The sequence below is a fragment of the Nicotiana attenuata genome, unplaced genomic scaffold (assembly GCF_001879085.1).
Source record: "Nicotiana attenuata strain UT unplaced genomic scaffold, NIATTr2, whole genome shotgun sequence".
NCBI lineage: Eukaryota > Viridiplantae > Streptophyta > Magnoliopsida > Solanales > Solanaceae > Nicotiana > Nicotiana attenuata.
Genome location: NW_017670309.1, coordinates 55,483 through 68,852, shown reverse-complemented (window position 1 = coordinate 68,852; position 13,370 = coordinate 55,483).

Sequence of the window (13,370 nt, the reverse complement as noted above, 5' to 3'; positions counted from 1 at the left end):
CAGGTGGTGCACTCATGTTGATCTTTTCCTTAGGTGTTAACCTCTTCAAGGATAACCTGGCTCTGATACCAATTGATGTTATAAACGTCAATACCACACAAGAGGGGGGGGGGGTGATTTGTGTGGTACCTAATTTTCGCGTTAGAAGAACCTGGTTCTTCTAAGTGTTCTAACTACAGCAGTTTGCGGAATAATAAATACTGAAAGTAAAGTTGCACAGAGATTTTTACGTGGAAAACACTTGGCTCAAAAGGTGAAAAAACCACGACCTACTACTCAGTAGGATTTTCCCAACTCCACTAAAATCACTGAGCAAAAAACTGCATTTACAAAACTCTTTGTAAACCTAAGGATTAACTCTAATCCTAGTGTAGCACACAGCCTCAACTGTTGCGACACTTTCAAGTTAACTCTAACTTGAATACTCAGAGTACCTAATACAATTGCTTCTAAGAAAGCTGAAAGGTACAATATGAAAACCTACTACAATTGAACTAGACTTAGAATAAACACAATGATGAAACTGGTTCTTCTATCTTAGTTCATGTAGCTTCTGACGTGCACACTTGTATCTCGCATATGTTGCTTGCAAATCAGACTTGATCTTTTTGCTCTCAAATATTCTTAACTTCTGCTTATGTGCAATCACCTGTAAAAGAGAACAATCGTTATATTTATAGAGTTAGTAATCAGAGTTTGATAAGAACTCGAATTGTGGATCCTTTGACAATTCGAGTCCAAGAACAACTCTAACTCCTAATCCATATTCTTGATCCGGATGTAATTCTCTTTTCATAAGGAGACTTCAACTCCTTATCCTATATGCAATCTTTTCGATCAGTTCAGAAGATATTCATCAAGATATTGCTGCTTGATCTCAAGGACTTATCTTCTTCACGTGCATCTCATGTGTATGGGCCATAACAACTGTGTCTCCTTAGATGAACCTGGTCCTTCACTGAGTTCGTTTGTCATTCTTCAAAACTTCAACTGATCTTGGGCCAACAAAAGGCGAGCGGTACAACATATTTTTCTTTTGAAAACAATTCGCAATTGCCAATATGATATCCCTTTTAGCTTTCCAAATTATTTTAGAAAGTTTGAATGGTTAAATTATAATTATCAAAAAAGTTGACACCATATCTAGCATAGAAAATACGTGATGCCTGCATGAGTCAAAATTCATCTCTGAAATGCTTAAGTCATGATAGCATTAGTGAGGCACTCACACGCCACTATGTGTCGAAGTGGTTAAAGGAATAATGAAGGTAGCGGCCAAGGAGTTATCAAAGATCGAGGTCAAGGTCGAACACTCTTGATAAAGTTATAACGGAAAAGTTCCAAGATCGGACACTAAAGAGAATATTCTAGTGGATATTCTCTGCACTTGTACTATTAGGGTTTCTAGGAACATGTTCCCTATATATAGAAAGAGACTCAATGATAAGAGGAGGATATTCATTTTGTAAAGAAGACATTGACTTTGTAGAGAGAATCTGGTCTTATCGCATATTTACAAAAACTACCTTTTTGTTAGGTGTTTGCTATAATTTTTTTGCCATATTTGATTTTTCTATTTGTTGAAAGAAAGAGCAACATATTTAACTTAATTGGGTTTTCCTTCTTGTAGAAGAAAATTACAAATCTCTAATATTTGGCTAGTCCTTTTTCTTGTAGGAAAACGTTTGGACTTCTATAAATTGAGGATCCTTCCTTCTCATTCTGTAACATCCACAATGTAGCCATATGAGGTTTGAGAGTCGTGTTTAGGGGGAGAACTTTACAGGACAAGCATTAGTGTGTCACTTGTGTTTGCCTTTTCGTGAGGTTGTTCTCTCGATATTTTGTAGTCTCTTTTATATAGTGGATTGTTCAACTCCGCCGTGGATATAGGTCAGTTGACCGAACCACATTATATGTTTGTGTCTCTTTTGGTATATTACTCTTTGTTATATGATTTATCGTCGTTCAAGATTTGCTTTGCTAGTTTTTGCATGACACCTGCTTTTTTCGGTCCTAACACTTTTTACCAAAAGGCTTGTCTAGCATTTCCATCGAATCCAAGAACAATACAAGTGTTCGAAGGCTTATTAATCATTCATAATTGTCATAAAGAACAACCACTGATCTCCCCCCTTTCGGGTGACTCAGGCATTTTATTTACCTAAATGCCATTTATTGTTATTTATTAGTATTATTTAATGCCATATTTCATCTTTTTCGATCACTGAATACTGCTACCATTGCTCATATTCCTTACCATATAGACCGAATATACTAGTTACTTTGCCTTGGCATCGGCAATCTTTTCTTTTGAATATTATTTTTAACTAAGATTAACCCTCCTTTGTGTAAATATAATTGGTTGAGCCAAAATCAATATTTTTTGTTTAAACTGTTTGGTGCCATCTGTTGGAATTTCTTAGTTAATTTTAGTCTCCTTTAGATCTGCTGCTAACGTGAGCCACCAACCTCACAAACCCCAAGATCTATTTCTTTCTTTGCACGTACAAGAACCTACATGGCAGGTAACCAAGGAGAGAGGACTAGAATAACATGTGATATCCCTAGAAACCTCATGAACGCTATCAATGAAAGCTGTGAGACATTAGGCGAGGACGTGACACCTACCGCCTCTCCCAGACGCGAGAGGTCACCTCCCCCATTGTAGCATATCAAAACCAAACGGAAGAGGGACCTCCACGTCCACAGAGGAAGGAACACCACTGGCCGTGAAGAAGCTCCTCGAAGCATGGCTGACCAACACGCTAGTAAGCGTACTTAACAGGCCCACCTCGTGCACTATAACGGAGATCGCAAGAACCTGCATAACGCCACGGGCAGAAGAACAGGACGACCAACCAGACCCTCCAACACCAGGTATAACTCACAATGTTACTAACAGTGCATGTGATAATGACCTCGCCGCCATCCTAAAGATGATGTAAGAAATGGAGAAGGAAAACAAAGCACTCAGAGATCAGATGAAAGAACATCAAGAATGAGTTGACGAGATACCGGGAGCCCCTAAGCTATTGCCAAAGAGGGACATGATAAGTGGAGATTTTGATTGCTTATTAGCGCCTTTTAGCTTTTGTTTCAATCTAAATGCATTGAATTGTGTTCCCGAATTTAATGAAATTGTGCAAAATTGCACGAATGCTGGAAGTTGGTCTCCCAAGACGAAATCAGACTCAACACAGAGTAGTCCGAAGCACAAGGCAATAAAGGGCGCAGAAGCACAAATGTGTGGTCCGCAGAAGTAATTGTGGACCGAATTCCATCTACAATCGCAAACCAAGAGGAAGAATTAAGCAGACATTTGCGCAAAGTGCGGACCGAACATGAATTGTGCGGCCGCAAAGCTGGGCTAAGAGTTGAAGATAAGAGAGCATGCAAAAAGACCAAGTCCAGGAGCCTCTATGAATTGCGGACCGCACAAGAATTGTGCGGCCGTAGAAGAGTGCCTTGCAGCCGCAGTCCTAATTATGCGGACCGCAGAAGAGTTGCCTTGCGGCCACGATCCAGAAATGTGCGGCGGCAGAAGAATGCTTCGCGGCCGCAGTTCAGAAATGTGGGCCGCAGAACTCCTGTTCCTGCTAGATGAAGAAATCTTCGGACCGCACATGGAATTGTGTAGCCGCAAAACCTCTCGAGGGGCATTTTTATCCGAGATTTTTAGCTTTGTATAAATAGATGAGTTTCACAAAATTAGGTTAAGTTTGAACCTTTGAAGTTGCTGTAGCCGTTTTTCTTTACTACTTTAGGAAGTTTTACATTATTTTGGTATTTTAACATTAGCTTTCTTTATTTTAATCTTCCATTATGAGTTTAATTAGCTTTTCTTCTCTATTTTCTGAAATTTTTATTATGAGTAGCTAGACTTCTAATAAGGTTGTGCCCCAACCCTAGTGTGTAAACCTTATGGGTGATTAATTTAGTATTTGTTTATGATTGGGTGTTGATTATTTGGCTTAGTTCATGCTTCAGTTGTAGAATTAATGATTGCAAACATTGATTCATGCCTATTTGACTTAGTCTCTACTTGAGAAAGAGGGACCTAGTCTAGGATAACTTAGCTAACAAAGAATTGGGTCAATTGAGAGATTGATTATCCCAATTAAAGGGTTCAACCTAGAGATAGTAGTAACCCGCCTTGAGCTCTTATCAACTGTTTTGGTTGATACCCATTTGGTCTTGAGAAAGCCAAATTGGGCAAAACCACTTTCTGACCGAGAGGTATTGAGTGGATAATATAGAGTTGTGAGCTACTATACACCCCAATCAACAAAACAAGCATTAAGGTCTTTATCCCATTAGGCAAATACCTAGGTCATAGTCACAACCCTAGTTTTTTTATCCATTTGGAAAAATCTTAAAAACAATTATCTATAGTCTTCGTTCTTTATTTTGCAATCATTAGAGTAACATTAGAAATAGAAAAAGAATCCTTGTTGTGGAAGTGAAATCTAGATACTCCAATTGCTCATTTGAAATATATACTCCTAACTTCCATCTTAGCTCCCTATGGATTCGATCCCGACTCTTAGTTAGGTTTTTATTATTGCATACGACCTTTTCATATCTCTTTTGAGGTGTGCTTTGGATGTGACCAATTTTTAGCGCCGTTGCCGAGGAGTTAATGTTACACTCCGCAGTATTACGTCGATGTTACACACTGTAGTATTACGACGATGTTGCACGCCGTAGTATTATACGTTGGATTTGTCGTAAGATAATTGACATCAGTTCAAGGACAAGATTATTTTGAGGTTATAAATATTATGCTATTTCAAACAAGTGATAAGTAAATTCGTGAAGGTGAGAGGGTAAGCGAATCGAAGAAAATGAGTTTCGTCGAAGTTTGATATTTTGAGATGAACGGTCCAAGCTATAATACCCCATATTTATGGACTAGTGCCATACAAGGTACAAAATGACCATGATAGTAAGGTGTATAAAGTGTGTTAAAAGTGATTAATATTTTAAGTAATTAAAGTCTTGGGATAAGTTTAATTAACCTCCCAACGTGGCAGCAAATGGAGTTATTAATCAAGCCAAATAAGTGACTCTTAGTTCATGTAACTAGGTGTCATAGATAGGGGATTCTTGGGCAAAGTAATCACCTAAGTGGGGCCCACACCCACTTTATTTGATAAAGACAATTAAAGTAAGATGTATAAGCTTGCTAGTAACAAATGGAAAATCTCAACAAGACTTCATATGAAATCCTTATAACGCTACAACAGTGTGAGATGCAATTCTAAGAGAGCACAGTACAATCTTTCTCAAGAATATCATAAGGATTTTTCCCTACTTCGATCCGCCGTTACGTGTTTTTCGCAAAAGACGTGGGCTAGAGGGATTATTAAGAGAATCGGCTTAGGTATGCTTAGGCTATCCCTTCTTTCCTTTTGGCATGATCCATATGATACAAACGAAACGAGCTAATGTACAACTTTCATAAATGACTCTATTCTTAGAAGTACTAGGGGTGTCTATGTTCTTGATTCCCCATGTGTCTTCTTATTATATCTTCTGCTCATGGGTCTCAGAAAAATGCGTAGTTGATAAAATTTATCCGAAGGCATATTGATCTTTTGACATATCGAGAAATCTTATTAACTCACTTCTTATGCATTACATTCAGTTATACATGCACATCGACCATGACAATATATATATATATATATATATATATATATATATATATATATATATATATATATATATATATATAGGGTATGAGGAAAGGTTATGGCGTTATATACGCACCACCACCTGATCAGCTGGTATACGTTGATGATTTTGCCCACAGTGGCCGAGATGATATGATGGGATGCCCTCAGAGGCTTGATGATGTTATGTATGCATATACCTACGCATGGTATGACATTTATACACATATGCATGACATTATAAATGTTTCATGATTCACAGAGCTACTCAGATTTACAGGTTGTCTTTTACTTCATGTTTTCTTCATGTCTATTATATACTGCTTTCGTACCTTACATAATCAGTACTTTATTTGTACTGACGTCCCTTTTGTCTGGGGACGCTATGTTTCATGCCCGCAGGTCCCGATAGACAGGTTGAGAGTCCTCCAAGTAAGCTATCAGCTCAGCGGAAGGTGTTGGTGCGCTCCATTTGCTCAGGAGTTTCCTATTTGGTTAGTATGATTTGGACATGTATTGATGGTATGGTGGGGACCTGTCCTGACCTTTATGATATTTATGTACTCTTAGAGACTTGTAGATAGATGTCATGTATATGGATACTTGTATGGCCTTGACAACCTATGTTTTGAGTATATAAAGGATCATCTCGGCCTTATAGGCTCGTACGTCATACGTATAAGTCGGTATATCATGTTGGGTCATCCTTTGTCAAGTATTCTCTCATGCTTTGTTCTAGTTGTCTCATGAAAGCCTTTCTGGTTCATTTACCTATGATAATATGATACGAAAGATACGTTACGTTGGTACTCGGTTGAGTAAGGCACCGGGTGCCCGTCGCGGCCCATTGGTTTGGGTCGTGACAGTTAAAAATGGTGTTAGCTATATATTTGGGTTTGTTTTTGGACTATCTTCTTTTCATTCCGTTGTTACTAACTTATGTGAAACAATTTTAGGTACAATTATGGCGGCAAACAATAAGCTGAGAAATATTGCTTTGGGGGATGTGGACGTCGAGGATGAGCAAGTTGATGAGGTTCCTCTTGAACCTCAAGCTAATAGAAGAGGCTGAGTGCCTTATGAAAATGTCCCTGCTCCACCCCCACCTCCACCACGAGCGGCTCCACACCGGGTGTTACCCAATGAAGGATATGCTAATGCAATAGTCCCTCCCCGTATTAGGGCGGGCAACTTTCAAATCACCAATGTGATGCTCACTTTTCTAGAGCAACGAGGTTTCTTCACCGGTGCTCCAAGTCAAAATGCATACGAATATTTGATGGGGTTTGTGGACACTTGCTGGGGGAGCAAACAAAAAACTATCTCCGAGGATACATTGAGGCTAAGGCTTTTTCCCTTCTCTCTACGGGGGAAAGCTTTAGATTGGTTGGAACATTTTCCAAACCATTCCATTCACACTTGGGATGAGTTGGCGGAAAAGTTTATTTCTAAGTTCTTCTCCCCGGGGCACATGGCTACACTACAGGATGAAATTTTGGCATTCAAACAAGAGCCAAATGAACACTACATGAGATATGGGAACGGTATAGAACAATGGTTAAAGAATGTCCCAACAACGATATGACAAAGAATATGATTCAAAAACTTTCTATCGTAGGATTAACACAACCAACCAATTTGTAGTGAATCAACTTGCTAGTGTGAATTTCATGACTACGCCTTATGCGGTGGCGTGTGACATTTTAGATGAAATGGCAGAAACATCATCGGCGTGGAAATCTCGGGCTAATGTTCCACAAGGCGATCCCGACGTGATCTACCTTCACAAAGAGTTGCATGACCATGGGCAAGCCATTGCCGAATTGACTACCACCATAAATCAATTAGCAAAGGCTCAACTTCAACAAATGAAAAATCCTAAGCAAGTAAATACCATGGAGGGAGTGAACATGATGGTGAACAAAAAGGTCCACAAGTGCAACATCGAGTGGAGAATTATATGCCTGGGGAAAGTGGTTTTGATCAAGATGATTCTTTCAATGAACAAGAAGAGGAGGTGCAATATGTGAACAACTTTCAAGGGCAACGAAACAACTTCCAAGGACCAAACCAACAATAATGCCGACCTCAAAACAATCAAGGCAATTAGATTTCTAACAACCAAAGAAATTGGAGTGGTGGCAACAATCAAGGGAATCGGCGTAACAACAACAATCAAGGAAATTGGAGTGGAAATAATCAAGGAAATGGGGGGGGGGGGGGTACAATCAAGGCGGATGGAACAATAATCAAGGCAATCGGGGGTCGGGTTTTCAAAGGCCTCCGATGTATCAACAATCGAGCAAACTGCCTCCTTATCCTTCCCATGGTCCAAGTTCTTCAAACAATGAGATGGGGAGCATTGAGAACATGTTCAAGCAAATTATGGAAAAGAATTCCGATTCGGATGCCCAACTTGCCTCACACAACCCATCAATCCGCAACTTACAAGTTCAGATGGGGAAAATCTCTCAAGCTCTAAATTCTCATCCTAAAGGGGTACTACCAAGCTACACGATAGTAAACCCAAAGGGTGGAAATAACACGGGGCATGCCATGGCCGTTACTACAAGAAGTGAAAGAGGTGGGAATGCACCCACCTCAAGTCAAAAGCAACTTGTGGATGATGAGCAAGTGGTACAAGAAGAAGAGGTCCCGAGTAATGTGGTGCAATGAAATGATGAAGTTTGGATTGATATTGATGATAGTGTGGAAGATACTCAAGAGGAGGTGAACCCGTCTAGGGATCAAATTATTGACATACCGGAGCCAGAAGTACAAAAGGCTAAGGCACCATTGCCTAAGCCTCTACCATCATACCCTCAAAGACTTGCCAAACAAAATGCGAGAGTCAATTCAAAAAGTTCATTCAAATGATGAATAGTCTCTCAATCAATGTGCCATTAGTTGAAGCTTTGGAACAAATGCCTAGTTATGCAAAGTTTATGAAGGATCTCGTGATGAAGAAGCGGTCAATGAATTTTGAAACTATCAAAGTCAATCATCAAGTGAGTGCAATTTTGCATTCAATGGCTCCAAAGTTGGAGGATCCCGGTGCTTTCGTACAATTGGGAGTGCCGAGTTTGCTAAAGCTCTTTGTGATCTTGGGGAAAGTATCAATTTGATTCCCTATTCGGTTTTTAAGACCTTGGGATTGGGCAACCAAGACCCACCTCTATGAGATTGCAAATGGCTGATCGTACTATGAAGTGACCTTTAGGAGTGATTGAGGATGTCTTGGTTCGTGTTGATAAATTCATTCTTCCGGGGGATTTCGTCATTCTAGATTGTCAAGTTGATTATGAGGTGCCGATTATTCTTGGAAGACCTTTCCTTTCTATGGGAAAGGCTCTTTGTGATGTTGAAGCCGGAGAACTCACCTTTCGGGTGGGTGATGAACAAGTGGTTTTCCATGTGTGTAAGTCCATGCGGCAACCAAATGTCAACGAGGTGTGCTCTTTTGTGGACTTGGTGACTGATGTTATTATTGATGATACAAGTGCCATAATCAATGTTGGTGATATGTTGGAGGCCGTCTTGCTCAACTTTGATGATGACGAAATGGATGGCTTCATGGAATGTGTGAACTCTTTGCAAGGAATGGGGTCGTAGAATTATGCATCCCAGAAACTATCTTTGGATCTTGAAAATAGGACAACTCCTCATACAAAGCCTTCCATTGAAGAGCCTCCTACCTTGGAGTTAAAGCCATTGCCTCCACGTCTTCGGTATGAATTTGTTGTCCCTTGTTCTACTTTACCGGTTATTCTTTCCTCTTGTTTGACTAACGTGTAGGTAGATTCTACATTGGCGGTGCTACAAAAGAGGAAGAAGGCTATTGGGTGGACATTGGCGGATATTCGAAGGATAAGCCCCGCATTTTGCATGCATAAGATCAACTTGGAGGAAGGCGCCAAACCATCTATTGAAAAACAAAAGAGACTCAATGAGGCTATGCAAGAAGTTGTCAAAAAGGAGATTATCAAGTGTTTGAATGTCGGGGTTGTCTACCCCATCTCCGATAGTTCGTGGACTTCTCCGATTCAATGTGTCCCGAAGAAGGGGGGCATGACGGTGGTCACCAATGACAAGAATGAGTTGATTTCTACAAGAACGGTGACCGACTAGAGAGTGTGTATGGACTATCATAAGCTCAACAAAGTCACAAGGAAGGATCATTTTCCACTTCCCTTCTTAGATCAAATGCTTGATAGATTGGCCGGACGTGCTTTCTTGACGGGTATTCGGGCTACAACCAAATTCTTATTGCTCCGGAGGATTAAGAGAAAATAACCTTTACATTTCCCTATGGTACTTTCGCCTTCAAGAGGATGCCATTTGGTTTGTGCAATGCACCAGCAACTTTTCAAAGGTGTATGATGGCTATCTTCACGGACATGGTGGAGGACTACCTTGAAGCTTTCATGGATGACTTCTTGGTGGTTGGAGATTCCTTTGATGATTGTCTTGCAAATTTAGATAAAGTGTTGGCAAGATGTGAAGAAACAAAATTTGGTGCTCAATTGGAAGAAGTGTCTTTTCATGGTAGAGGAAGGCATTGTCCTTGGCCACAAAATTTAAAAGAATGGAATTGAAGTTGACAAGGCAAAGATTGAGGTGATTTCTAAACTTCCACCTCCAACCTCGGTGAAGGGTGTGTGGAGTTTCTTAGGCCACGCGGTGTTTTACTGGTGTTTCATCAAAGATTTCTCTAAGGTGGTGAAACCGTTGTGCAAGATTCTTGAGAAAGATGCTAAGTTTAACTTCAATGATGATTGCATAAGAGATTTTGAATTGTTAAAGTTCAATTTGACAACTACTCCCATCATCACCGCTCCAAATTGGAGTGTCCCTTTTGAACTCATATGTGATGCAAATGATGTAGCGGCTGTTTTGGGGCAATGCATCAACAAGATTTTTCACCCAGTATACTATGCCAGTAAGACCATGAATAGTTCCCAAGTCAACAATACCGTTACAGAGAAAGAGCTCCTTGCCATTGTGTTTGCAATTGAGAAGTTCCCCCCGTATTTGATGGGTGCAAAGGTCATTGTCCACACGGATCATGCGGCACTTTGTTATCTTATGAGCAATAAAGATTTCCAAGCTCGGTTGGTGAGATGTGTGCTTTTGTTGTAAGAGTTCGATATTAACATCTAATATAGAAAAGGGAGTGAAAATCATGTGGCGGATCACTTGTCTCGTTTGGAGGAGGAGGGGAGGCCGCATGATGGCCTTGAAATCAATGACTCCTTCCTCGATGAGCAACCCTTGGCTATTTAAATGAAAGAGGTGCCATGGTTCGCGGATCTAGCAAATTATTTTGTATGTGGTATCATCCCGGATGAGTTCTCTTCAAACTAAAGGAAGAAGCTCAAACCGGATTGTCAAGATTATTATTGGGATGAACCATACCTTTTCCGGATTTGTACGGATGGGGTGATTAGAAGATGTGTACTGGAAGAAGAGCAAGGTGAAATTCTTGGGGCTTGTCATTCTTCACCATATGTTGGTCATCATGGTGGAGCTAGAAAGGCAACCAAAGTGCTTATTTGTGGTTTCTATTCGCCTACTATTTATAAGGATGCTAGTGAGCTAGTGAAAAGATGTGATGAATGTCAAAGGGTCGGTGGAATCTCCAAGAAAAATAAAATGCCTCTCACTACCATTGGAAATTCATATTTTTGATATGTGGGGTATTGACTTCATGGGCCCTTTTGTAAGTTCTTGTGGAAATACCTACATCTTGGTCGCGGTTGATTATGTGTCCAAATGGGTTAAGGCCGTTGCTCTACCAAACAATGAGGCGAGACGTGTGGTGGCATTCTCTAAGAAGAATATTTTCACAAGGTTTGGTACTCCGCGGGCTATTATAAGTGATGGGGGTCACATTTTTGCAACAAAGCTTTCCACACTTTACTTAGCAAGTATGGTGTTACTCATAAAGTTACGACTCCCTATCATCCACAAGCTATCGGTCAAGTGGAAGTCTCCAACCGGGAGATAAAGAGAAATTTGTCCAAAACAGTGAATGCTAACCGGACAGATTGGTTCAAGAAGCTTGAAGATGCATTATGGGCTTATCAGACGACTTACAATACACCTATCGGAATGTCGCCATACTAGTTGGTGTTCAGAAAAGCTTGCCATCTTCTGGTGGAACTTGAGCACAAGGCCATGTGGGCTCTAAAAAAGTTGAATCTTGATTGGGATATAGCCGCTAACTTGAGGGTTGCACATTTGAATGAATTGGATGAGTTCCGGTACCATGCTTATGCAAGTTCGTTCTTGTACAAAGAAAAGATGAAATATCTTCATGACAAATACATTTGGAATAAAGAGTTCAAGGAAGGAAATCTTGTGTTGTTGTTTAACTCAAGGTTGAGGATATTTCCTAGGAAGTTAAAGTCTAAATGGAGTGGTTCTTTTGAAATTATCGGTGTGGCACCTTTTGGTGCATTGGACTTGAAGAACAAAAACAATGAAGTATTCTGAGTCAATGGTCACCGGGTGAAGCACTATTTTGGAAAAGTTGGAGATAGCCACGTCGTGATGGTCATTCATTTCAATTGATGGTATTCTGCGTCGTGCCGCGATGTTAAATCGGCGTTTCTTGGGAGGCAACCCATGTTTCTTTTCCTTTCGTTTGTTTTTCTTTTGCATTTAGGTGTTATTTTTGCGGTAACTTGATTTGAAGTGTGCTGCAGGGTTGAGTGTGACTTATAAGAACTATGGACGAAAATGAGGCTAAGTATTGAAAGAAGTGCGAACCGCAATTGATTTGTGCGGACCGCACAATTTGGAGTGCTATAGCAAAAGAGCACTGCGGCTGCATAATTACCTTGCAGACTGCACAAATGAAGGATTCAAAATGCAAACTCTCTAAAGTTAGTCTGTTAGAGAATGGTCAATGTGCGACGACAAGAAGAAACCTGCGGCCGCAATAAAAAATCTGCGGCCACACGTAGAGTTTTGCAGACCGCAGATGGAGAACCACAATTGAAGCCTCACGTAACAGAGTGCGGATCACACATGAATTTGTGCGACCGCACTCGCCTCTCTTGCCCTTAGAAAAACCAAGTACTATAAATAGAAGGCTAGGGACTACTGTTACGTTTTTTCCCTCTCTGAGCACAATCACAGTAATCTTTTGAAGTTTCTTGGTGAATCTATATGGGCACTCATACAACATATTTGATCAGCCACTCATCACACTCATTCATCTGATATGCTTCAATTTCTTGTTAATCCTTTTCTTTTAATTTGTAGATTTTGTCAATTTTAGGCCATTTATCAATAGAATTCAATTGTGTATCCATGTGGGGGTAAATCTGTAGTGGTTAACTAGTGCATGCTCTATGGCGACTGGGTCTATGTATTTTAATGCCTTTAAGCTGTTACCCTGTCAAAATTTGCACAAAAATTGCAAAACCTAGATAGGAATACTGGACTGTTCATGTCTTTTTGATTTCTGCGGCTACAAGAAAATTCTGCAGTACGCAAAAGCTGATTCTAGGGCAACATTAGTGAGGAAGGAATATGCGGTCGCAAGAAAATTATGCGTACAGCAGAATTCCCATCCTGGCCACAGAACAGCCCTTGTACTGTCATCAGAGAGTCTACAAAATTATGACTAGAATGTGCGCCGCAGAAAACATGTTGAGGCCGCACATCAGCCATTTCTTTATCATC